This window comes from Antechinus flavipes, chromosome 1 (assembly GCF_016432865.1).
Source record: "Antechinus flavipes isolate AdamAnt ecotype Samford, QLD, Australia chromosome 1, AdamAnt_v2, whole genome shotgun sequence".
NCBI lineage: Eukaryota > Metazoa > Chordata > Mammalia > Dasyuromorphia > Dasyuridae > Antechinus > Antechinus flavipes.
In genome coordinates, this window is record NC_067398.1 from 523,470,061 (window position 1) to 523,497,929 (window position 27,869).

The 27,869-nt window shown below is 33.6% G+C and overlaps 1 protein-coding gene across 1 annotated transcript in view; it reads left to right on the top strand.

Annotated features, from left to right (window-relative positions):
* DOK6 (docking protein 6) overlaps positions 1-27,869 on the top strand; it is a 725,210-nt gene that overhangs the window by 503,610 nt on the left and 193,731 nt on the right. The gene's annotated exons all lie outside the window — the stretch shown is intronic.

Here is a 27,869-nt window from a genome sequence, read left to right on the forward strand (position 1 = left end):
AAGATCCCCCCGCAGAGACGGCAGAGATCACACCCCACGCCCCTGTGATCTGCTCGGCTGTAAGCTGCCTGCTGTGCTCCCACTGCTGCTGCCTGCCCTCAGCCTATGCCCCATCTAAAACCTTCCCCCTCCTCTAGCAAAAACAGACCTTTCCTGGCAAATTTCAAGGATGTCTTCTCTTGCTAACTATTTGTTGGTTTTTTTACAGTCAAGCATTAATTCAAAGGCTTGTAATGAAATGGATTCTGAGAGAAAATGCGGAGCTTACACATCTGTGTGCCTCCTCTCTGCCATCTTGGCCAGAAGTCCCCATAAAAAAATCTTTTGAATACTCTGGTGTATTGTGCAAATGCAAAGTTTTAATAAATAGATCATTCATCTAATGAGTATTGTGCAAAAATTGAGAATGTAGTTACATACAAACACTCAAATTTTTAGTAATTTTTTTTTTATTTCAAAGTTAAATACAAAATAAGAAAAGAAAACATGACCATGTACACAAAAGATCATGAGAAGACTCAAAATAAAATGGTAAACTTCTATTTCAAAAAAACCTATGTAATAAATAGTGCTCATTGTTTTAAAAGGTGCCCAGCTTTTCTTTACTTCCTTGTTGGTTGTCTTCTGTTCTCTGGAGTGCACTTTTTACTTTTTTTATCCCTCCTCCCCCTACCACCCAAAAGAAGGCTGCATGTGTGTGTGTCTGTGTGTCTGTGTGTCTCTCTCTCTGTGTATAGATATCTATAAACATACACATAAATTAGGCATGTAGTTATGTAAAATTGTTTTTTTCAAAATTATTTTGAATTTACCTGCCCCATGAACAATAAATATTACTTTAATTATTTAGATCTGAGTTTATTTGTATAAAAAGTGTTTTCTGTTTATGTTCATATAGTTAGTGTCTTTTTTGGCAGGTATATGCTCAAGTATTTTATGCTGTTTAGGTATTTTAAATGGCCTAAAACAATATTGATTGATATTGCTGACATATATTGCAGTTTCTCTGTTTTTCACTTTTGATTAAATCTATTTTAACTTTAAATTTGAAAGAATGATTATTGTTGCTGCTTTTTTTACATACTTAATTCTACCCCTGCCCTTTGTGTGTGTCTCATTTTTATAATGTTTCCTTAAAGCAATATATTGTTGAATTCAAATTTTTAATTTGCTCTTCATTTCCATTTTATGGGTAAATTCACCCTATTCACATTCTAAGCTAAAATTACTCATATCTTTTATTCCTTCTATTTTTTTCACTATCTTTCTTGTGCTATTTAACCTATTCTTCCTCATTCCTCTGTTTTACTTCTACCTGCTACCTTGCTCTCCCATTCCTTGATTTACCTATCTCTCTGAGAGTTCTTTCCCTACCCTGTTTCCCCATTCTATTCCCTTTCCAGTTGCCCTTTTAATTTTTTTCTAAATTTAGATGACCTTTATATCTTTCTGTTTGGATATATGTTGTTCTCTTTTTAACTCTTTCCCAATGAGAGTAAAGTTCAAGCTCTTCCTCCCTTCCTCCCACTAGCTTCTTCTCTTTCAATTTTTTTCTTTTATGCCTGACTTATATGAGATAATTTTTTTTTATCTTTTTAACTCTCTTTAAAGTTTATCTTTAGAATCACCTGAACACACTCAGTTCAGCCCATGCCTTTCTTTCAAACCACTTAAATAATGTTAATCATAAGTGTATCAATAATATTTTCACAAATATGATTTGGTCATATTAAGTCTCTTATAAGTGGTTCTTAATGTTGATCTTATATTTCTCCCAGATGTAATATGTTGAATTTTTTCTTATGTTCCAAAGTTTTGTCACACACACACACACCCCCAAACAAAACTGAAAGTCTTTGAATTCACTAAATAGCCATTTTTTTACTTAATTTTGCAGGTTCTAACCCCTGCTCTTTTGATCTAGAAATATAGACTATCAAGACCTATGATCACCAATGTAGTACCAACTAGATCTTGTGTAATCCTTATTATGGCTCCATGATATTTACATTGTTTCTTTTTTCCTTGCTGTTTCCAATATTTTCCCTTTAACCTGGAATCTCTGAAAATTGGCTATGATATTCTTCTGATATCTCTTTCAGATGGTGATTGATGGATTTTTTTTTCTATTTCTACTTCACCTTTTTGCCCTACAACTTTAGGACAGGTCTCCTTGATAATGTCTTCTAGTATTTTATTACATTATTTTTTATCATAATTTTCAGGTAGTGCGACTATTCTTATATTATTTTTTCTTGATATGTTCTCCAAATTGATTATTTTTCTGATGAAATATTTACTTTCTCTTCTATTTTTTTCATTCTTTTAATTTTGTTTTATTATTTCTTGGTGCCATAGAATGTTATTAGCTTCACCTTGCCCAATTCTAGTTTTCAAAGAATTTTTTTCTTTAAGTTTTTGATTTTCTAATTACAGTTAATTGACTTTCTATTCAAATTTTTCTTGATTTTTTTGGATGGTTCTTATTTGTTTTCTAATTTTTCTTTGATCTCTCTTATTTGATTCTTAAGCCCTTTTTAAATTTTTCCAAAAATTTTTGTTGTGCTTTGAGATCATTTGATGTTTTTCATTAAAAGAATAGTATTTGTCTAAACCGCTCTTACCTTTTTTCTGAATATGAATTGAAATCTCTACCTCTGTAGTAACTATATAGAATCATATTGCATCCCTTTCAAAGTACAAATAATCCTTCTGCCCTCTAGTTTCTTTTACCTCTCAATTTTCTCTATCGATTCATCACATTTTCAGTTATACCTCATATTTTTGTCTCCATTTTATCCTGCTAATTGATAGTTATCTCAGTCAAAATAGGTGTCATGAAGTTGTTCATGTTTGTATTTTAAGCACAACACATTAAACTTTTGTTTTTAATTTATTTTTTTATAATGAGTGGTAAGATCAATACTTTATTAATGTAGGAAACTTCCAGTAGAAAAAATCCACATGCCAATAAAGGTCAGATTTTTTTTTTTCTCTAACTTTCCCAGGGTCATTTTTGAGAATGCGCAATGATAAGAACTGACTCTATTTCAGAAGAGAATGAGAGGAAAAGAAATGGAGATACCAATTATAATCAGTTTTTTTTAAAGAGTTTAGCCATTAAATGGAAGAGAAATGTAGCCTAGGAATTAAAGGTGGTAGCTAGATCAGATAAATGTTTTTAAAGGATGAGGAAGACATGGATAGGTTTATAGGCAATAGGGAAATGACTATTAGTAGACGGGAAAGATTGAAGTTTAAAAAAGAGTGGGATAGTAGAGGGGCGATCTGTTAGAATGGACAAATGGAATGGACCATTTGTACATGTAGAGTATTTGCCTTGCTTCTGAAAATGTACCTTTTCAGTTGATATAGTACAGTTTTTTTTTTTTCTTGCATGTTCTTATTGGTCATTTTGGAATATAATAAGCCCCACAATATATTAAAAAAAAAAAACTTAAAGTTCCATTTTTATCTCACAGCAAGTCATCATCATTTGTGAAGTATATTCTTGTGAAGAATTCCTAGTAATTGATGAGACAAATTTCCCATAGAGTTCATAAACTACTCACTATGCAATCTCCAGAGAGGATTGGCTGATAACTCTCTGTTTTGGAATAATTTTGAAAAATTACAGAACCTGTAGGATACATGTATATTTTTTCAAAGTGACAGTTTTGAATGCTTGCATCTGTTTATATTATTTTTTGGCTATGCAAGTTATGACATACTTGTTAAAAACAAAAACAAAAAGACAAAAACAAAACAAAACAAAAACTTCCTTGTCATTTTATAACTACATTTTGTAAAACTATAAAATAAATAGCCAAATATTAGGCTTTTTTGTTCTTGCTCTTTCCTGTAATAGTGATAGTAACCCTAATCTTAGGCAGACACTTCTCCCTCCAAATTTACTAAAATCTGTTCAGAGACATTTCTTCCTTTTCCTTGATAAACACTCAGGGTTGGGCCCTATTACAGAATTCAGAAAATAACAGTTAGAAGGATCTGAGACTTGGAGCATCATTCCCCATACCTTGGGATTACAACTTGATTACACTAATAGCTGCTAAAAAAAGATAAATAAAACAAACAAAAAAGTAAAAACAAATAAGCAAAGGAGAAAAAATCCAACTATATAGCAATTAAGATTCTCAATCACTACTGGCTCAGTAGAGTAAGAGATCAATGGGGACAGCCTCTAGTCCCAAATCAGAATGCAGACTCTGGCAAACTAGGCTGTTTTCTTGAAAAGATCAGGCAAAGCTACCCCCTGCGATCACAAGGGGCCTTTGTGCTCAGATACAAGGCTCAGAGATACACAGGAAACTTGGGACACTGTCCCTCTTTACTGTGGAGCAGAACTCAACCATAAAAATTAAAAAAAAAAAAAAAAAAAAGAGGAAATACCAAAAGAAAAGCAAAGAAAATGAGCAAGAAATAGAAAAGAATATTGACCACAGAAACTACTATGGTGACAGGGAAGACCAAAACACCAACTCACACAAGAACAAAATGGAAGAGGAAATCTCTAAAGTGATATGACATGGTCTAAAGCCCAAAGAGGGTTTTTGGAAGTACTAATAAAAGACTTTAAAAGGCAAATAACAGAGGTGAAGAAAAAATGAGAAAAGAAATGAGAAGTATGCAAGAGAGAGTCAACAGCTTGGAAAAGGAAATGACTGGAAAAAACAACTCCTTAAAAAATACAATTGGCCAAAGCCAAAAAAAAAAAAAAAAAAAAAAAAATCCACTGAAGAACATAAGCACCTTTAAAAGTAGTATTAACCAAATGGAACAAAAGATACAAAAGCTAACTGAACAATGAAGAATAATCAAACATTAAAAACTAGAATCAAACATTAAAAACTAGAAACTCATGACTCTCTGAGACAGCAAGAATCAGTCATACAAACAAAAAAAGAACAAAAAAATGGAAGAAAATGTGAAATACCTCATGGAAAAACAGTCAACCTGGAAAAGGGATCCAGAAAAGATAATGTAAAAAGTATTGGCTTATCTGAAGGCTGTGGCCAAAAAAAAGATCCTAGATAGCATTCTTCAAGATACATTAAAGAAAACTTCCTCAATATTCTAGAAACAGAGGGGGAAATACTCATTGAAAGAATCCATCAATCACCTTCAGAAAGAGAACCCAGAAGGAAAACCTCAAGGAATAGTGATCTGAAACTCAGAACTACAATATCAAGAAAAAAATCCTGCAAGCTGCCAGAAAAACAAAAACAAAAACAAAAAACCAAACAAACAAACAAACAAAAAAATTCAAATATCAAGAAGCAACACTCAGAATTGTCCAGGATTTGACATGTTCTACAATAAAGAATTAGACAGCATGGAATACCATATTCTGGAAGGCAAAGGGCCTGGGATTATAATCAAGAATTAACTATCCAGCAAGACTCTGCATCATCTTATGGTGGAGATAATTGATCAGAAAATTTAATCTACAAATGCAGGACTTAAGAGAAGCATAGAAGGATAAACAGGATAAATTTACATCTCTAGGAGAGAAAACATTAACTATAACTTTGAGAACTGTATCTGTCACTGAAGAAGACAGAAGGGGACATCACATGGATGGAGAGTGTGGTGGTAAATTGACTCTGATATGATGATATCAAAGAAAAGTGATGGGAAAAGGTCTGTACTGGAAAAAGAGGAAAAAGGAAGTATAGTGAGACAAATTGGATCACATGAAGAGGCACAAAAGAACTATTATAATCCAGGGGAGGAGGACTGGGGGGAAAAGGTAAGAGAAGGGGGAGGGGTAATAGAAGATAAGTAGTGGGTAGGGTGGATAAAAAAAAAAAACACTACTAAGGACAGGGTGAAAAGAAAGGACAAAAAAAAATAGAGAGAGAGAAGATGGGATGGAGAAAAGTACAGAGCTGGTTATAACTGTGAATGGGAATGAGATGAACTCTCCCATAAAAAGAAAGCAAATAGCAGATTGGATTAAAAAACAGACTCCTTCAATATGTTGTTTACAAGAAACACATTTGACACAGATACATATAGAGGGAAGGTAAGAGGTTCGAACATAATTTATTATGCTTCATCTGAATTAAAAAAAAAAAAGGCAGGGGTACCAATTCTAATCTCAGATAAAGCAAAAATAAAAATAGATGTTATTAAAAGAGATAAAAAAGAAGGTACATCTTGATAAAATTACTGTAAACAATGAATATTAATGATGCCAAAGGTGTATGCCCCAAGTGGTAGAGCAGCCCAGATTCCTAGAGAATATTTGAAGCCAGTTACAGGAAGAAATAGATAACAAAACTATATTAGTGGACTATATTTCTCCTCAACCGGAGAAAATTGAATAGGGACAGAAAGGAATACAACTTTTTTCTTGGCAGTACGTGGCAGCTACAAAAAACTGACCATGTATTAGGGCATAAAAACCTCACAATCAAATGCAGACAGGCAGAAATAGTAAATGCTTCCTTTTCAGACCATAATTTAATACAAATTATATTGAACAAAGGGGAAGGGAAATATAGACTAAAAACTAATTGGAAATTAGATAATCTAATTCTAAAAAATTAGTGAGTCAAAAAACTAATCACAGAAACAATCTACAATTTCATTCATGAGAATGACAATAATGAGATAATATATCAAAACCTATAGGATGCTGCCAAAGCAGTTCTTAGGGAAATTTTATATCTTTAAATAGCTATGTGAATAAAATAGAGAATGAGGAGCATGCAACTAAAAAAATTAGAAAAGGAACAAATTAAAAACCCCAATTAAATACCAAATTAGAAATTCTGAAACTCAAAGAAGAGATTAATAAAATTGAAAGTTTTCTTAAAACTATTGAACTAATAAATAAAACTAAAAGTTAAGTTTATGAGAAAAAAAAAACAACCAAAATAGATAAACCTTTGGTTACTTTATTTAGAAAAAGAAAAGAAAAAAAATCAAATCAACAGGATCAAAAATGAAAAGGGTGAATTCACCATCAATGACAAAGAAATTAAAGCAATAATCAGGAGATATTTTACCCAACTGTATGGCAGCAAATCCAACAATCTAACCAAAATAGGTGAATATTTACAAAAATATAAACTGCCCAGATTAACATGAGAAAATAAATTAAATAGTCCCATTTAAAAAAAAAAAAAGAAATTGAACAAGCCATTGATGAAATGCCTAATAAAAAATCCCCAGGGCCAGATGGATTCACAAGTTAATTCTCTCAAACATTTAAAAAACAATTAATTTCAGTACTATTTAATTTTTGGAAAAATAGTTAATGAAGGAGTCCTGCCCAAATTCTTCTTTGACACAAATATGGTAATGATACTAAACCAGGAAGAACCAAAACAGAAAAAGAAAAATTATAAACTCATATCCTTAATGAATATTGATGCAAAAATTTTAAATATATTATTAGCAAAGAGATTGTGTCCATTTATCAACAGGATAATACACTATGACCAAATGGAATGTAGAAATTCTGGAATGGTTCGATTTGGGTTCAATATCACTATTATCCTAATCAACCAAATGAATAACAAAAAAAAAAAAAACAGATATTGTATGATAATTTCAATAGATACAGAAAAAGCTTTTAATAAAATGGTTTTCCTTTTAAAAACACTAGAAATCATAGGGACAAAGGGAACTTTCTATAAAATAATAAACAGTGTCTATCTAAAAGCAACAGCAAACATTATTTGTAATGAAGTTGGACACATTCCCAATAAGATCAGGAATAAAACAAGGATACCCATTATCCCCACTATTAATCAACATGGTACAATAAATGTTAGTTTTAACAATTAAAAAAAAAGTAATTAAAGGAATTAGAATAGGCATGGAGGAAATAAAACCATCATTCTTTGCAGATTATATGATGATATATTTAGAGAATCCTGGAAAATCATTCAAAAACCTGCTTGAAGTGATTCATAGATTTAGTAAAGCTGCAGGATATAAAATAAACTCACACAAATCAATAGACAAAATGAAATATTTGGTGGTCTATCTGCCAAGACAAACCCAAAAACTATATGAACACAATTACAAAACACTTCTCACACAAATAAAGTGAGATCTAAACAATTGGGAAAATATCAATTGTTCATTGATAGGTTGAACTGATATACCAAAAATGACAATTCTGCTTAAATTGGCCTACTTGTTCAGTCCCATACCAATTATACTGCCAAAAAATATTTTATAGAACTAGAAAAAATAATAAAATTCATGTGGAAGAATAAGTATCAAGAATATCAAGAGAATTAATGAAAAAAAATTACAAAGAATGGTGGCTTAGCAGTACCAAACCTAAACTAAAATTATAGTATAAAGTAGTTGTCATCAAAACAAGGTTAAGAAATAGAGTGGTGGATCTGTGGATTAGATTCAATAATCCACAATAATCAAGACCTTTAATAATCTAATATTTGATAAATCCCCAAAGTCCAACTTCTGGAATAAGAACTCACTATTTGACAAAAATTGCTGGAAAAACTGGAAAAAATAACTAGAAAACTTGGCATAGACTTACACCTCATGCCAAAATAAGGTCAAAATAGGTGCATGATTTGGGCATAAATGATGATACCATAAACAATGCAAATTAAAACACCTCTGAGGTACCACTTCATATCTCTCAGACTGATAAAGATGTAGAGGATGTCAGATAGTGGGATAACTCTGGGAAAGGTATACTTGAAACAAGTATACTTACATCAGGGTGCTTATAGTTAAGCACTTACTCAGGGTGATCGATGAGATAATGGCACTCTAGTTCACATGTGTGTGTGTGTGTGATGTAATGGCATCACTCTAGTTGGCATATACTTAGTGTGATATGATGATGTAATGGTTCTACAGTTGGCACATGCTCAGTGTGCTATAGTGATATAATCGTATCAAGGTAATTAAGGGCTGACAGGACTTGAAATAGATGAGCTCCATCTTTGACCATCCTTGTGGTGGCTCTCCTGCTTTTATCACTCTTCCACCTAAGACCAAGGGTCATCCAGAGATCCTCCAAAAAGCTAGTCTGGGCACTACACAAAGATAACAGGAACAGATAATAATAAATGTTGAAGGAGAAGTGGGAAAACTGGAGAACTAATGAATTGTTGGTAGAGTTGTGAAGCAATTCACTATTTTTAATTTTTTTTTCTCTCTTCCATGGTTTTTTCCTTTTGTTCTGATTTTTTTCTCCCAACATTATTCATAAAGCAATGTGTATTGAAAATTAATTTAAAAATTTAAAAAATAAAAAAAAAAAAGATAATAAACACTGACTCAAGAAGCTAGGCTTTTTTCTAGTATCCTTTCTGAGTTCTCAGAGTGTTTTAATTTCACCTTTCATTCACTTATCATGTTCTGTTATATTGTAAATGTCTATTTACATGTACATTGAGTTTTATATATATATACATCAATGCATATATATAATATATAAAAGATTAAATTATATATACTATTCTTAGCATCTCCTGAAAAGAGCACATCTGGCAGATGTTTAATAAATATTTTGAATCTACTAAAATTAGGTGAGAAGGCAATAAAACCTAGCTGCTTTAAATGATTCAATTGTCAGGGCTCTGACAAATAATATCCTTAATGTGAAAGAATATACAGAAGTATAGATAGAAGTATAGAAGAAAGTGTATAAAGTATAAAGTGAAAAAATATATAGAATATGAAGTATAGATAAAAGTATAGAAGAAAGTGTATAAAGTATAAAGTGAAAAAATATATAGAATATGCAGACTTGGTACTAATAATCCTTTAGCACTAGTGAAAAATGAAAGAAGTTTCTTTCTTGAAGATAGGAAGATGTTCAACATGTCCAAATGTCCAAAAGAGGAAAGGAAGATTTTAGAAACTGCTATCCTATGAACTTTCCTTTCTATCCCAAACAAGATTATAGAGAAACTTAATTAGGTCTAATCAACTTTTACTAGACATCTACTGTGTGCAGACCACTAGGAAGATAATGTAGAAGGCTTTTTTTTTTAATTTTCTATTGAGATAAAGTAAAACAAATAATTGGAAATTAAAAGATATATGTATGTATGTATATATATATGTATGTATATATATATATTTTTTTTTTGTCAGATATCAAAAGGTCTTTTATGTGAAAGAATTAGACTGCTTTGTTCCTAAGAACTGAACTGGGAGCAATACGTCGATATAGACATGATTCAAAGAAAACTTTCTTAATTGTTAGATGAAATCCAAAATATAATGTATTTTATGGGACAGCTAGATGTTACAGTAGATAGAGTACTGGTTTGGGAGTCAAGAAAAGCTGAATTCAAATCCAGTCACAAATACTTATTAGCTATATTATCCTGGGCAAGTCACTCAACACCAATTGCCTCAAAAGAAAAAACAGCAAAAAGAATGGGTTGCTCTAGGAGTCAGGAAACATTATGATGTAAAACAATTGGATCATAAATTTAGTGATTATCACTAATTTATTTTATTTTTTTAATAAATGAAGAAAGAAAATAATCCATCCAAAGTCAAACAGATGGGACTTCTGATTTGCATGTCACAATATGGTGGAGTAAACATTTTCTCTGATCTGCATTACCTCTCATACATATCTAAAACAGAAATTATGAACAAAATATAAGGCAACTTCAACTGCTTCCATGGTCTAGGGGTTATCAGATCCATATGAAAGCTTAAAAAATAAAAGAAAAAAAAGGCTAAATTAGAACTCCCCCTCTCCCATCTTCCATTACACTAATGAGACTGCACTAGCAGACCCAAGGATATCACACAGGCTTACATAAAAATTCTCTTCTGCAGCCTGGTCCTCCTTTTCTTTTTCTAGTGCCATGGAGACCCTAGCACCAGGCAGCAGAGGTTTACTAAGGTTTAGAATTTGTGTTTGACCATAGCAATACAGTAACAAAATACAGAAGTACCACTGCTGCAAATTGATTAACCATCTGATGATGCCAGGGAAAATAGGCTGTGAACTTTTAATGCTGGGGAAAACAGGGAGTGAAACCATCAAAAGTTGCCAGGACAGGACACTATAAATATGGAAAATTCTATAATTCTTATTAATCCTAAAGGAATGAGCATAGCAAACAGCTGGAGCTACTTCTGACCACCCAAAAATCAATTGAGGCAAAGATGGATAAATATCGAACACTTTCCTGTGGGATGAAGCTGGAAAGTTTGAGATTCAGCCCCTCAAAGAAACCATAATCAGAGAATAAGGAGTCACAAAGTGATGATAAGGAACATAAGGTGAGGTATGGGGAGGGGGGAGAGACTGAAAGTACCAAAGATTCCATAAAGAAAAAGAAATCTCAAATACTTTGAATATGAACAGAAAGAATCAATAAGGAAAACAGCAACAAAAGAAGGAAATATGATCTCCAAAGTCATACAAATAGTAAGAATTAAAGCCTAGTCTTTAGACAAAAGCTGGATGACTGTTATGTTATGTCACAGAGACAAAATGCTACACTTGAAGTTAGAATTTAGTCCTTTCGCTGACATTTAGCTAGTCACTTAAGTGCTCTTGGCATCAGTTAATGCATTTGTAAAGGCAATAATATCTGTGTTACCTGCCTTATATAGTTATTTAGTCTTAAAAGAGGTAATGGATATAAAAGTCTTTTCAAACTTTAGAGCATTTTAGAAATGTCACCTCATTTTTGTTCTTATTTAAAGTTTGGACTTGATTTCTAATGTCCCTTCCAAATACAAGATTCTGTTACTATATAATTAAAATGCATATGTATGTAATGTCAAACACAGTTTCACAGATTTACAGAATTTGAGATTTGGAAGAGGCTTTAGCAACCATCTATAGGAACTCATACACAAAAGGAATCTCTATTATAATATTATTTATTTTGTTATTTGTTATTTGTTATTTATAACATTATTATTATTTGGTTGCCATACAGCCTCTGCTTGAAGAGTTCTTAAGGAAGTGGAGCTTACAATTTTTAGAAGCATTTCATACTGTTTTTGTATAGCTCTAATTATTAAGCATGGGATTTGTTGCCGTTGTTGTTATTGTTTTATAGTAGAGTTGTTTGGTTTGGTTTGGTTTTTTCCCCTTAAGATCAAGTCAAAATTGACCTCTCTATAGTATAAATTACTTCTAGTTCTGTCTGTTGGGGTCAAATAGAGCAGGTGGTATTCTTTCTCTATATTACAATCTTTCAAATACTTGAAGCCAGTCATCATGTTTCCCCTGAGTCTTCTCTTCTTTATGTTCAATCTTCTGTAACTATTATGGACTCTCTGTCTTATACCATTTATTGAAATGATACAAATATGCAAGAATGAAATTGTTTTCCTTTACAAGTAGATACAATTGCCTAATCCAATAATAAGTTTTCTATTTGGTGAAATACTATAGACTCATTTCTTCAATGGCAATTAATGATGATTGATTATTGAATGATTCTTTGGAAGTTGTTACAAGAACATATTGAGTTGGAAATTGAAAATTCATATTTTATTAATCGGTAACATCAGACTTTTTCTTTAAATGAGAAACAACAGAGTTTTGATTTTGGTTTTGTTTTCTTTTGATTTATTTTAAATCCATCTCTTAATGACTCCTAGATTGGTACTTATCTTTGAAGACTAGATCAATATAGCAAAGTATATTTTTTCTATACCAACCTAAAGATCTGTTAAGAATATACACATGCAAAAGGACATTTTCCCCTTTTCTCCTCCAGTTCTTTTATTCTGAAGAAAAGCTATAATTAAATTCATTTTTATGTAACATTCTTTCTACCCAGAATCCATTTGTATGGCTAACAAAACATTAAGTTCAGGGGTTACTGAACCACAAAGATTGCTGACTTTTGATTAAATGCTTAGCTTCATTTCTTTGAATTTTTTTTCTCCTTTTACTTGACCCAAGGTTGATGTATTAATTCTCTCAATGGAAGATGCACAGATGCTAGGGTTATGGAAAGCACAAAGTTCAGTGTTTGCTGTAGGCACTGCATCTGACAGCTATCTTTTGTTTGCCTGGCTTTCTTCTTCAGGCTAGTTCTCCAGTTAGAGTAGAATGTTACAGTCAATTAACCCTTCAAGTGAGGGTAAAAAAAGCTCCCAAATTCACTTTCTATATATGTAGTACTTGAAAGGTAGGGTTTTTTTTAGACATCTCAAATGAATATCATTTAAACAAAGAGGTTACTGCCTGCACACAGAGACCCAGAACATCAAGATTTGATTTCCTTTCAGTTTTACATTTGAATAAAAAAATTTCAGTTTAAGAGAAGAATTATTTTCAAATTTTCACCTAAGTAGACCAATATTATATATGGATTTAACTGATTAGAGTGCTATCAATCCCAGCATAGTCTGAAGTAGAAAGAGAAAAAAAGAAAAAGAAAGAAAGAAAGGAAGGAAGGAAGGAAGGAAGGAAGGAAGGAAGGAAGGAAGGAAGGAAGGAAGGAAGGAAGAAAGAAAGAAAGAAAGAAAGAAAGAAAGAAAGAAAGAAAGAAAGAAAGAAAGAAGGAAGAAAGAAAGAAAGAAAAGAGAAAAAGAAAGAAAGAGAGAGGAAGGAAAGAAGGAAGAGAAAAAAAGAAGTGAGGGAAGGAAGGAGGAAAGGAAGGAAGGAGAGAAGGAAGGAACAGAGAGAGGGAAAGTGAGGGATAAAGGAAGAGAGAGACAGAGAAGGAGGGAGGGAGGAAGGGAAGGAAGAACAGAGAGAGGGAAAGTGAGGGATAAAGGAAGAGAGGGACAGAGAGAAGAAGGGAAGAAGGGAAGGAGAGAGGGAGGGAGGGAGGAAGGAAGGAAGGAAGGAAGGAAGGAAAGATGAAAGGAAGGAAAGAAAGAAAGAGAGGGAAGAATGGAAAGATGGAAGGAAGGAGACAAAGAAAGAAAAAAAAAAGAGAAAGAAAGAAAGAGAGAAAAGAAAAGAAAAACTAACTTGTATCCTTCCTGCATAAGCACTTTCAGGAGCTAGTACCCAACCATCAAAAATTATCATTACTTCATACATTTTTAACTTGTTTATCTATGTATATGTTGCTTTCAGCAAGATTTAACCTCCTTAAGGGCGTGAAGTGTTCTGTTTTTATTTCTGAATTACAATGTCCACAGTGCTTTCATGTAGCAGGTACTTAATTTTTTTTTTAATTTAATGTAATTGAACAAGTGGATGATTGCCTTCACATTTATAATAATAACCTCCTCAAGTTTTACTTAGTAACAGAATTCTAATAGAATTTGATACTTGGATAAGTAATAAAATTACTTAGGTCAGCTAGGCAGCACATAAGACTCCTAGAGTCAAGAAGACCTGAATTTAAATCCAGTCTCATACACTTATATAGAGCTGTGTGAAACTGAGCAGTTCGGAAATGAGAAACCATTTTCTTTGCCAAGAAAATTCCAGGTAAGTTCACAGAGTCAGGTACAACTGAAATAATTGAATGACAACAAATTAAATTACTTAAAATATTTTAACTTTTAGTACAATATTTATTACTAGTAGATCATAATGCCTTTTGAGAGATTACTTCTGTGAAGTACATGAGCTGTTTATGAAACAGGAAGGAAAAATGAATAATAGGACATTGCCATGTTTCTGTAACAAGATTTTTTTTTTTTTTTGCTTTCTATCCTGAACAGTTCATTTCTATTTGACATCTCTTCAGAATATCTAAACTGTTATTTCACTTGCATGCTTTAGTGTCCATGTGTTACTATGCTGCAATTGTATATTAGGCCTGACAAAGAATAATTCCATTTATTCTGTTTTTGACTTCAAGAAAATTCAGGTATAAAAATCAATAACACAGAGATTGTTTCAAGTGAGAAGAATTCGACAAAAAGTTCCCATTATTTGGGGGCTTTTTCACAATATATTGGACCAAAGCAAATATTTTAAAAATCAGCTGGCACTGCAGTTGATTTATGTTTGTGTCATCCTCTTATTATTCTGGCCACCCTTGAAAGTCTGATTTGACTAGTCATTATAAGGTATTATTGTGGAGAACAAATACTTCTAAAAGAAATTTGTCAACTTTTTTTTTTTTATTCATGTTTGTTTAAAAAACAATACAGGAAAAGGAATGTTTTCAAGTCAGTGATGAAAGTCATTCTTTTTTAGAGTTCAGAGTTGAAATTTTGAAAAACCAAACAATAGAAAGCTAAACAGTTTTATAAATGATACATTCATAAAACAAGTGAAGTATAGAAGGCTGACATGCTATTAATTTTTTATCTACATACAACTAGCAGAGAATTGCAACCTAATTTACTCAAAAGAGTTTTTGTTTTCTTTTGTTTTTTAGTATGTGCAATTATTTCATAGTGAATGTGCACTAGAATCCTTCCTTATCTCTCAGAATTCTCCAGAAACCCTAATGCATAGATGACAAAATTTAAAGTTTATCTCAGTTGATTAAGTCACATGAAAGTAAAGAAGATTGTTTTAAACAAACGTGCTGAAGTAGCATATCGGTTTCACACTGAAAGGTAAGCCTTACTATATGTTCCACCACAGGTTCATCTAGAAATGAGATTTCCTCTTGTACTTCTAGTCCAGTAATCTAAAATAAATTCTGCCAACCAAAAGTCAAAAATAAAATATCAGCAGGAACAGTGTTTTAATGGCCCTTTATTACTTAAAAAAAACTATTTACTATCTTATGGAATGTTAAAGATAAAAAAAAATAATATATTAATATTACATTGAATGTTATGTGCTCAGATTTAAATTTTTATAGTTGTTTAGAGGGTTATAGGAGTTATTTTGTTTGATTGAGTTTTTTGCAGGAGTTTTGGGACAAATGGAGAAGGAATTGGAAAATAGCGGCATAAAAGGGGATTCCAGCAATAACATAACACTAATCTTATGCAGGCATATTATCATTTTTCTGTTCCCTATGTTATTGGGGATTTTCATTTGTACTTGTACAATATTTTTATCTGGTTCAAGCATCACTTTTGATTTAAGGTCTTGATTATGCCTTTCTATTGCTTTTACAAGTCCTCATTTTAATGCATAATAAGAATGCTCTCATTATAAATCTATCAATAAACAGCACTTATTTTATGCCATAAATTGTGCTAAATACGGTTATGTTATATACATATATATATGTAAAGGTAAATATATGAGATTATACACACACACACAAGCTAAACCTTATATAGACAGATATGATAATACATGCTTACTATAAAATGTGATAATACATGCTTACTATAAAATGTGTATTTCAAATTGTTTTCCCACCAATTCATCCATACTGTCATCAAGTGACATGGCTAGAAATGGAGAAGCAGGTGCAGGGGACTTCCTCATATATACACCCACAGCCAGAGTGCTTAAAAGTATTTCTCTCCAGGAGAAGGCCAGTTAGAGGTATATTCCACTGCCTCAGTTGTTTGAATTGCATTGAAGAATCTGTTGAGAAGCAAAGAGTTTCTGACAGCTTGAGGTGTCCCTAACTTCTCACTGAGGGAGCAGTTCTCTTTATTCTCTGGCCCAGTAGATTGTCCTTAGAATTTCTTGCAGATTAATATGATTAATTTAATTAATATGATTAATTTGGGTGGTTTTTAGAAGCACATCTTTATTAGGAAATAGCAAAACAAAAGTGATAGGTCCCATTTATTTCACATCATATGGTTATAAAGTTTGGCATATTATTTAAGCTTGAAACATTTAAAAATATTTAATTTGCTTTATTGTAATAGAAAAAAGGTACTGGCAATCACGGAATAAACAAAGTTCAGCATGAGTTAATGGAAAGATGACTAAAGGCTTTAGTTTCATTCAGAATCTGACTCTTAGTTTTTGTGACCCTGAAAAAAAAATCACAATCTCTTTGAGCTTCAAAATCCTCATCTGGAAAATCAGGAATAATAATAATCACACAACACCAAAGGGTTCAATCGAGAATGGTAAAAACACTATTTAAACTTGAGACAAGATGAGACCATAACCTTTCCAACATGTGGTTATTGTAACTGATATACATACATTATAGAATTTTACAACTTTTACAATTTTAGAACAAGTTAAGAAGAAAATGGACATGAAATTGTACCATAGTTTTTTTTTTCTTTTTTGTTTTTTATAGATTGATTCTCTTATAAAAAATAATTTTGAAAATCTATTTAATTAAGAAAAAGCAGTAAAAAGTAAGACTCCCGACTTTTATGTGGATTTATGTATGCATGTGTTTCTACACATATGTTTGTATCATAAATGTATACATTTCCTGCTTTTCTATCCATTTCTTTTCATTATTATTTGTCTGTGAGCACATCAGTGTTTAGCTCTTCATTTAAAAAAAAAGTGAAAATTTGGACATGAGCACTGCAGATTTTTAGTGTTTTAAAATAGAAATTAGAAATAAAGCTCTGCTTCTAATGCCACACATTAATTTCATGAAAGACATATGGTCTGACAGCATTTCAAATTTAAGGAGCATCAGTTCCCATTTTCCCACTCTCCCCCCACATTCTGTGGGACAGAGCTGTCAGTCAAGTACCATGTTAACTACAGTTTTGATGAGAAGGGTGTAACATATCTTTTTTACTCATGGTTTTGCAGATGAATGAATGCTTCCATCACTACAGTTTTTGAAGGGGGGATAGATACTCTCTCTTTCATAAACCAGCCAGTTAATTGACTTATGCTCCATTGCTTTTTAGGAGGAATGTTTTTGGCCTGTATTTGGCCTGAAACTGCATTGTAGTTTCTCCACAGTGACTTGTCACTTTCTTTCTGATTCCCAATCTCAGACTCCTTCCTGTGTTCTCCCCAGACCCCCAGTCCATAAGGGCACAGTGATTTCTTATTCTGTTTAATGAAAAAATTCCGCAAAGCATAAATTAAAATTAGATACTGGATTTCTTAGCCCATAGCTGTCAAATAAGATTATAAATGAATCCTCATTTTTTTCCTCCCAACAATGAGAATATTGTTCATCATTCCTGCTCTTAAATATCTCTGGATTTATAGAAATTAACTCATAATAATCATTCAATCATTTTGCAAATTAAAGTCCATATAAATAAATGAGAAGCAGAATTCCATAATGGGCAGGGTCCTTGCATTGACATAACAATAACCTAGGTTTGGGTCTTAACTCTGACAAATTCTAGCTGTGTGACCATGAATAAGTCACTTACTTATCAATGTCCAAGGCAATTCTCTACAACTTTGTTACTGAGATGTAAAAAAGTCAAATCATTGGTTGTGGTCACACAGCCTAGTAAACAATGGAGACAGGATAACAGTTAGTACTCTATAGTCATCACTACAAACTATGTTTGCAAAATGGAAGAAGATTCCAAAATTGCTTTGGCCACATCTTTGTAGTCTAATTTGTAGCTTAATTCAGCCTTTCCCACCTCTATTCTTTTTAACATTTGCTTTGCTGGACTACACAATTTAAGATGCTCACACAAAGGAATTCTGTCTAGGTGTAATAGGGAAAAATTCTCTCTGCTTCTCTGGAGTGTTCTGGTCATGACAATGCAAGTGCTCTCATACCCTTCACATTTGAAGTCATAATTATCCCCCATATTTTCAAGGAAACTAATGATCAACTTTTTCCTGGGTTGTAATTTCTCTACAATGTAAGATTTGGGGCACATGATAAATAATTCATAAATAATGTGCATATGTGTGTATGTATTATTAAATGAGCTTCCTGAGATTTTGTAACTTGAACACCAACCTTTTTTGCATTGTATTTGTTCACAAAATACAACTGAAAGATATATATATATTTAAATAGTTCCTTTGGTTGGGGAGAAAAGGAGGAAGGCTAACTTCTGGAAACTATATTAAGTATACATGATGTGATATATATTCATGTAGATGCACTACATAGATACTTATCAACAACGTAGTTGTGAGAGTACATATCCAGTCACTTCAGTATGCCTTTTCAAGTAATTCAATTCTTAAAGAAATATTTTAAAGAGGAGAAAACTCCATTTATTATATGATCATTATTCATAATCTCTTTAGCAGCTTCTTTGGAATTAGAACCTACTATTTACTGTAAGAAAGTAAAAGAAAAAAAATTCCATAAGCAATATGAGATGCCCTTATCAATTCTTCAAGATACTGCTGTGTTAATGTTACTTTCTTTTCATTCAAAGATCCCAGGAAAATCCATAGGATTTTCAACAAGTGTTAATTAAATTCTTACTTTATACTGGACGTTGGTAAGGTAACATTTGAACTAAATCCTTGAAAGAAACTAATTATTCTATGTGACAAACATAAGGAAGAAACAAATTGCAGGTACAGGGGATAGCCTATGCAAAGGCACAGACACTTGCCATGAAATCAGGTATGTGAGCATCAGTCAATCAATGCAAAAAATATTTTTAATTCCCTACCATATTTGAAGTACTGTGCTAATCACTGGGAATGCAAAATGAATCAAAAGATAGTGCAAGTAGTCCAATTTGAAAGGAAGACAATAAGAGAATATGAACAGGAAAAAACAAAAAAAGTACAATCAGCCAGGGAAGGTAAGCCTGAAACAAATTATTAAGGATTTTAAATACAAAATAGAGAAATTTGTATATTTACTGTAGAATTTCTTGAGACAGAAATTAACATGGCCATAACCATGTTTTTGAGAATACATATTTGACAGCAATGTGGAAGGTAAATGGAAAAGGCCTGGGGCTAGACCTAATAATAAACCTAGGAAACATTTATGTAGAAATGATAATTAGGGGGCAGCTAGGTGGCGCAGTGAATAGAGCACCAGCCCTGAAGTCAGGAGGACCCGAGTTCAAATATGGTCTTAGACACATAACACTTCCTAGCTGTGTGATTTGGGGCAAGTCACTTAAACCCAATTGCCTCAGCAAAAAAGAAAATTGAAAATATAATTAGATCTACATAAACTAATGAGCTCTCTTAAAGAGACAGTATATTGAGAGAAAAGAACCCAGATTAGAAACTTTTAGAACTCCTACAGTTAGTTGGATCTTGATCCAGCAAAATAGTTCAACAATTATCAGCCAAGAAGGCTATGAGGCAACCATTATAAAGTCAAAAGTCCAAAGAAATATCATTGTCTAGGAGGACAAAAGTAATCAGCAGTGTCAAATGCAACAGAAAAATCAAGGATGTGGATTGAGAAGATGCCTTTACATCCAGAAATTGTGAGATTATTAAAATTTTAGAAAAAGCAGTTTCAGTGGAGTGATGATATTGGAAGTCAAACTACAAAGAGCTGAAAACTGAATGAGAGGTAATAAAGAAGAGATAACGGATGCAGAAAAGGTTTTGTTGTTGTTGTTGCTTTTCAGGAGGGAGGACATTGTTTTGTGTTATCCTTAGAGTTTAGCTGATAAAAAGAGGAGAACTTGTGTGCATGTTTATAAGTAACAGGAGAGGCATCAATAATTAAGGAGAGATTACAAATTTAAAATGAAGTGAGGAGGATATTATTTGTAGGACAAAGTTCTAGAAGAAATTGAGATTAAGATTGAGGGCCCAAGCAGAAACACTGATTTACTGAGAAAATTCATCTGCTTATTAGAGACCTGAAGAAAGAAAAAGACTGAGATTATATCAAGGAACTTTAAATAATAATAATAATAATAAATTTGGGGAAAGGGAGAATCTTAGAATAAATATCCTCTATTTTCCTAGTAAGATATGAGGCAAGGTCTTTTGAGAGGGAAGAAGTAATAGGAGAAAATTAAGGAGAAGAGTAAACTTTGCAATATAATAATAAGAAATTAAGAAAGAATAAAAAAAGTTTGCTTTGCCACAGCAATGGCCCAATTGAATTAGATAATATAAATGTTTAGTGAATATAATCTCAGAATATTGAGACCTTTTTTGGTATCATTCAATAAGAAATGTTTAAAAGCAAATAGTAAGGGTAAATTAGAGTTGAAGATTAAAAAGGCATAAGTACTAATGTAATAAGAAATCCTAGTTTAGAGGACTATCACATTGAATGGATCAATAATAGGGGCAGGATTGGAAAAAGAGGAAAAATATAACTAGAACAAAAGGAATGACCTGAGATAAAACTAAGAGAGTTGAGGAAGTAGATGTTCTGCTAAAAATGAATAGGATTAAGAAAAACAAGGCACAGGAAGAGATGGAAGGATATAAAGTTATAGTCAGACATAGAATATATAGTATGATTTTTTTTAAAAGAACAAAGGCAAGAGTAGCAGAGTACTGTCATATAATTGGAAAAATAGCATTATCAAAGAGTTAAAAAGAAAAGAAATAAATTGTGTTTCTTTGGCAGTTGTTATGAGGCAGCAATTTCATCAAAAGAAAAAGGAAGGAAGTATATTTTATACTATCTCTATCACCTGGTGGGAAATTATTTGCCTCCTAACATTTTAACAGGCTCACCTGTCATTGCCATAACCATTGTTGCTGGATGGGGATTTTTTTGACATGAGTTGTGATTTCCATCACTCAAAATGGCTCAAGTGTAGTAACTCCTGTCATATCTCACTTCCAGCTTTGTTTATATCTTTGTTCCCACTCCTCAAAGGGATCAAAAATTACTAAAATATGTAAAATGGAAATGATTCTTTTATTTGACCAAAAGCCATTATGATGATTATATGTGAATTCAGTATATCCTTGCCAAAGACAAAATAAAATGTTTGTAATTTAAATTTTAAAAAACAAACATAAGGAATAAAAGATAGTCACTACATTCTTTCTCATTGTAGAAAAATGGATAAAACAGACAAGCCTAAGAGGAAAATGTACCCTGTATGTAAGAAGACTCTGCCATATCTCATTCATTCTTGACTTACAATAGCATTCAATCTCACCAACAAGATGTGTTAGCAGGAAAAAATTGAATTTCTTTAATTGAATTAGCCTAGAGTTCTATTGATTCTTCCTTTGTACCCTTGGTTACTTGTTTTGAATAACAAAGCACTGATTCCTGTTTTCTTCCCAAGGAATCCTACCATCAAAATCTTTTCAACTTGACCTTAACTGTCAGTATACTTCCAGCCCATTTGTCAAAGTTTTAACATTATCTCTTGTCTTAGTTCTTGACTGGTGTCATGTCATTGAGTGAGTTACTTTTTTAAGGAAGATCATACTGGAGACCCCTTGCTAGCTCATAAAAATTTGGGAAACAAAACTATAAATATTGAATACAATTGATTCTCATAACAGTAGTCTTGAACTGCTTTTTTAGAAACTTTACTATTACTGTGTGGGGTGGGTGCTAGATCCTCATTCCCAAATTAACTAATCAGAGACATCTTCAGATACAAAGAGAAAACATTTATTTAGTCCCAAGCAGGAAGCTTGCCAGGATTTAAATAGCAGAAAACCCAAGTCTTTTCAATGGATACACTAAAAGGAAGTAACCTTTGAGCAATGGTCATTAAAATTGTCTTCTTCCTGTAACTTCCTGTCAATGGCTTAGGGTCTGACTATTAGAGAGCTAGGCCCAGAGATCATGTGACTTCCTGAAATCTTGGCCCAAGACCTGATCTTCAGGCTCTGGGAATAGGGACCATATGACTTAGGCCTAGACTCAGACTTGAGAAAATTTCATCCAATCAGTTCATTCATTATTATGTTCAATTAGTGTACTAATTCACTGTGCTAAGCATGAGGGGATGACACAAACAAAATAGTCTCAAGTTATTCAAGTAACAGCATCATAGATTTAGAGCTGAAAATTATCTCAGAGGTCAGATAATTCAATACAATCATTTTACAGATGAAGAGACTAAAGTTCAGTGAAGTTAAAAGATTTACTCAAGACTAAATAAGCATTCGGTAAGAGAGCTGGGATTTGAATTGAACATCTCTGATTTAAGAACTACTCTTTTTTCTACTTATAGTGTCTTGGATGAATGAATATATGAGTAAATGAATGAAAGCATGCAAAAAGAACTGTACTAAACCCTTGGGATATAAATAGGATTATAAAGATAGTTCTTGTTCTCAAGGCCTCACATTCCAAGGTGGGGGATCAGAGGAGCAGGATAAAGAAACAAACTATAGGACAGATTACAAGGTAAGATGAAAAATTTCCATGGTCCCTAAGATACAGTGGCAAGACATATGTAAAAGCTTCTTTAATATCATTTCTACTGATAAAGTCACATGTTTCTGATGTTCAATTATTTGACAATGTCAAAGACTTTGGTGGCAAGAACTTTTCTGATTCTTCAGTAATTGTTATAGTAAGTGGAGTAGTATTTTCCCAGGATATATTTCCACAGGATGTCCAGACTGAGAATACTGTCTGGAAACAATGTAACTCCCAAGACTCCTGGGTTCAGAGTCCTGGGCAGCCTTCATCTGTGTTAAGGTGATAGTCAAGATGGTAGTGGACCTATACACAGATAAATAAATATAAAATATATACAAACAAAATAATATCTTCAGATGTAAAGAAAGAACTAACTGGGGTAATCAAAAAAGACTTTCTCTAGGATGAACTTTGACAGGAGTTCGGGATTACAAGAAGCAGAGGTAAAGAGGGAGAAAAAAGTTAACACATTGACAACTACCTGCCCATGGTCACAGAAGTAAGAAATGAAATGTCATGCAAAGGAAATTACATTAATGGAATGAATAAGATCCCAGCAAAAGACCATGTCACTGCTAGCAACCTCATATCTAGGTGGATCATAGGAAGGAGCACTGATAGAAGGCTTTTGTTAAATTTAAATGGAATTTAAATGGACCTTTGTTGCAGTGCTCCGCCCCCTCCCCTCTCCCCAGTTGAATTCCCACAGCTACTCTCTGAGGCAAGTAGTGAGGAGCATTGAGAAGATTTTCTTGCAATTCCTTGTAAAATTCCTTGCACTGACAAAATTATCATAATCTCACAGTAACTATATCCAATTAGCAGGCCAAGTCATGATGTCAACTCCAATTTTATTTTTCTCATATAAACTACTTGTAATCTACTTCTTCACCAATTCCTTTTGGTGCATAAAAATGCAAAAGGGCAGTAAATATACAATAATACTGTAAATGTAGACAATAGCAAAGAACTTTGTGTTTTATCTTAGAGAGTCACAGAAATGTCTTGATCAGGAATGATAGTGAAAAGGTACAGGGGAGGGGCATCATCAGACCTATGCTTTAAGAATACCAATTTACCAGTTGTGTGGAAGATAAATTCTAGAAAAGAGAAACTGGGGGCAGGGAAACAAATAAGGAATCTATTCAAATCATCTGAGCTTTCTCTACCATTTTTTATTTCAAATTTAAGATAAATATTTTCTTATTTAAATTGTCATGACTCTTAATGTGTTTTTATTACATAGGTTTAGGTAATTTGTTAGCTCCTAAACAAAGGAAAAGCAATAGGCTGAGATTTAGTACACAATTCATAGAATCATAAAATTTTCAAGTTATAAGGTACTGTCAAGGTTGTTTAGAACAAGCCCATGCCCAGTGGGTGAATCACCTCTTCAGAAAGCTTTTTGGAAAATTACATATATTTGTATCTCAGCAAAACAGAGATAATAACACTTCCGTACTTCTCTCTGGGTTGTTTTTTGTAATAACCTATACAATAAATTTGCGGAACTTCATAGATTAAAATTGTACAGCAATAAAAATGGAAAATATTAGAGCCTGAAGCATTAGAAATAGCAATAGAGAAACAGCATGAGGCACTGAGCATTAAGGAGGTGTATGGCATAATGGAAAAGACATTGGACTTAACCCTAAGTTCAGATCCTGCTTCTAACATTTACCACTAATATAATGTGTGCAAATCACTGAGCCTCATTTTTTCAATTTAAAACAGAGTTAATCATTTTTGCCATTTAGGGAGGGTTATTGTGAATAAACTATAATGCACTATGTAGATAGGCTATCATCAAACTGGAACATGAGTCCTTCTCCTACTTTCTAGTCTTCTTATACTTTACTCCTTGACACATACTCTTCAATTCAGTGACACTGGTTTTCTGAACATTCCACAGAGAAAACACCCCATTTCTCTACTCACAACATTTTCTTTAGCTTCCCCCATGCCTACAATGTTCTCCCTCCTCAGTTACCACCCTCCCTGGCTTCCTTTAAGTTCCAACTGTGTGGCACAGATGGGGTGCAAGACCCCCTTCCCAATTAACTAATCAGAGACATCATCAGGTACAAAGAGAAAGCATTTATTTAATCCCTACAGGGAGAGGCCCAAACACACCTATGAGCTTATCACAACTCTCACCATGTGCACTTGGAATCTGGCCAACTTTCAGCTTGTCCAGGGTTTAAACGCAAAAGACTAGAGCCTTCTCATTAGATAGATTAAAAGCACATAAACATCCTTGGCCAGTGGTCACCAATGCTGGCTGTCTCCCACAGGTCATGTCACTTCCTGTATCTCCAGTATCAAACTTCATTCCTCCAAAAATCAAATGACCTCCCCAAGGTCCCAGTTCTCAAAACAGGGATCATGTGACAATACTGAGAAATACTTCATCCAATCAGTCCCGTTCAGTCCCCCCTCTTTTTCATCAGTTTGAAGATTTCTCATCCAAAATATACATTCCACCTCAAGCAGTACAGACCCAGACTTATTTGGGACAAAGGGATGAAGGTCTCATCTTCTTGTGGTGCTTCAGGCTGACAAGGGATGTGGAGGCTGGCCCTACCCAGTGGGGACTGGACTGAAAAGGGGAGATGAGTGAGTTGTAGGCAGTGATAGCAGTGTCTGATGCTGAATGTCAGAATCAGATCTGGTGATTTCAGATTGACCAAGTAGTTGGAATTTATGTCTCAGAGTCTGGAAGAAGAAATTCTCACAAGTATATTCAAATGCAAGGACTAAATATGAATAAAAGAGAAAGAACAAACAAAGATAGAGTTAATATAGAGGTTACTAGGGACAGTAACCAGGAAACCCACCCAGAAGAAGGCTGGGGTGGGGGGGGTGAGGGGAGGAGGGAGAAATGAGGCTATCAAAAATGCCTCTCTAACAGCTTTCCTAGGATAGACCAAAGAATGTTTTTTTCCCAAATGCTTGCTTTTGTTTCCTTAAAGGAGTAGGTGCAATAGATAGAACATGTGCCCTTCAGTGAGTATGATCTTTCCCCAAAAAATGCTAGAGCCTTACAAGGCAAGGTTTTTATCCAATTAGTACAGGTGTTAATAAAACAAAGCAGTTTGAGGTCCCTACAAGGGGCACATGTGCAGGCCCTTTTCTGAATTTACTTGCCTGGGAGCTTTGAGGGAATGCAGAAGTCAGGGAATTAAAGTTGCCATGGTCAGGGGCAAACAATCAACAGCATGGGCAGCTGATCTGTAAGCCTGCTTCCCTTCACCTGGAGTAAATTCCTTTTCATTTAAGAAACAACAGAAATCTCTCTAGATCCATGGATAGTTGGCAGTTATCATTTTCTCTGCATATTTAATGGAGAATTGTTTGGGTGTCAAAAATTATTTTTCCATATAGCCTCCCATAGTCATGCAAAACATGAAAAATGCATTTGAAGTCAGTATAGATCTTTGAATAAATAAGTCAGAGGCCTAAGATTGGAGTTCCAGAGACCCCAAGGATCTAGCACCTGCCTTCCATCAACATATAGTATAAAAGACTCTAGACAGATTAATTTAATTGTTAGGGACCTAAAAAAAAAAATTGTGAAATGATCAATTGCCAAACTCCCTAACTGTGATTCCCAATGGACTTTCCTAAAGCTCCAACTTTGGCCAGAGTTGGAGCCTACAGGAGAGTCAAGACCTTGCTCTTTTTTTTTCTAACCAATTCCAGCTCACAGAACAAACATGACAAAGACATTCTGCACAAAGACACAAGCAGACAAAAATAACATGGAAGAGACTATCCCTTTGCCACTTTCCCACATACAACAGAAATACCCAAGTGCATTTTTTTTTTCTTTTTGCTCTGAAGATTTGAGTTGGACTGACTCCTCTCAGAGAATCCAGTCTCACCCACTGGTCTCTAGCAAGTGCACAGTGACCCTTCCAGGATGGCTTGGCAGACCACGGTCAGAAGGAGTTGTCCACCTTTATAGCCAGCCATAGAAGACCCCTATTACTGTTTACAGAACTTGTTAATCTGGCCCTCACTCCTTACTTAATCTTGATCACCAAGGCTTGATATCTCAGGACCACAAAGATAGTTCAAGAGCACATTAACAGATAGTACCTCTAGGATTACACATGCATAAATTACCTGGCTTTATCTCACCTGGGCTTCATCTTCAAAGACTTGTGTGCCTTCTGTTTGTATCTGAGTGTCTCTCCAGGTCCATTCTTCACAGAAAGGGAGGCTGAGAGTCTGATTTCAGTTGGAGAACCCAACCTGGCGTCTACCTTGAATCAGGGGTCCACCAACCATCTCTCTGGGAAGCCACATCCCAGAGGAGCCCCCATAATCTGTGGGGGACAGGTCGAGTGCAAGATCCCCTTTCCAATTAACTAATCAAAGACATCATCAGATACAAAAAGAAAGCATTTATTTAATCCCTACAGGGAGAGGCCCAGACACACTTGGGAGCCATTCCAACTCTCACCATGTGTGCCTAGAACTTGAGTAGCTTCCAGCTTGTCCAGGGTTAAAAGGAAAAGATTCAAGCCTTCTCATTGGATAGACTAAAAGGATGTAACCATCCTTGACCAATGGTCACCAATGTAGGCTGTCTTCTACAGGTCATGTCGCTTCCTGAAACTTCCTGTATCTCCAGCTTCAAAGTTCATTCATCCAGAGATCAAATGACCTCCCCAAGGTCCCAGTTCTGGAAACAGAGATCATGTGACAATGCTGAGAAATACTCCATCTAATCAGTCCCATTCACAACTAAAATCTGATCTCATGCATGAAACCTCTCTCCATCTTACTTAATTCCAGTGCTTTCCCTATTTTAATTAT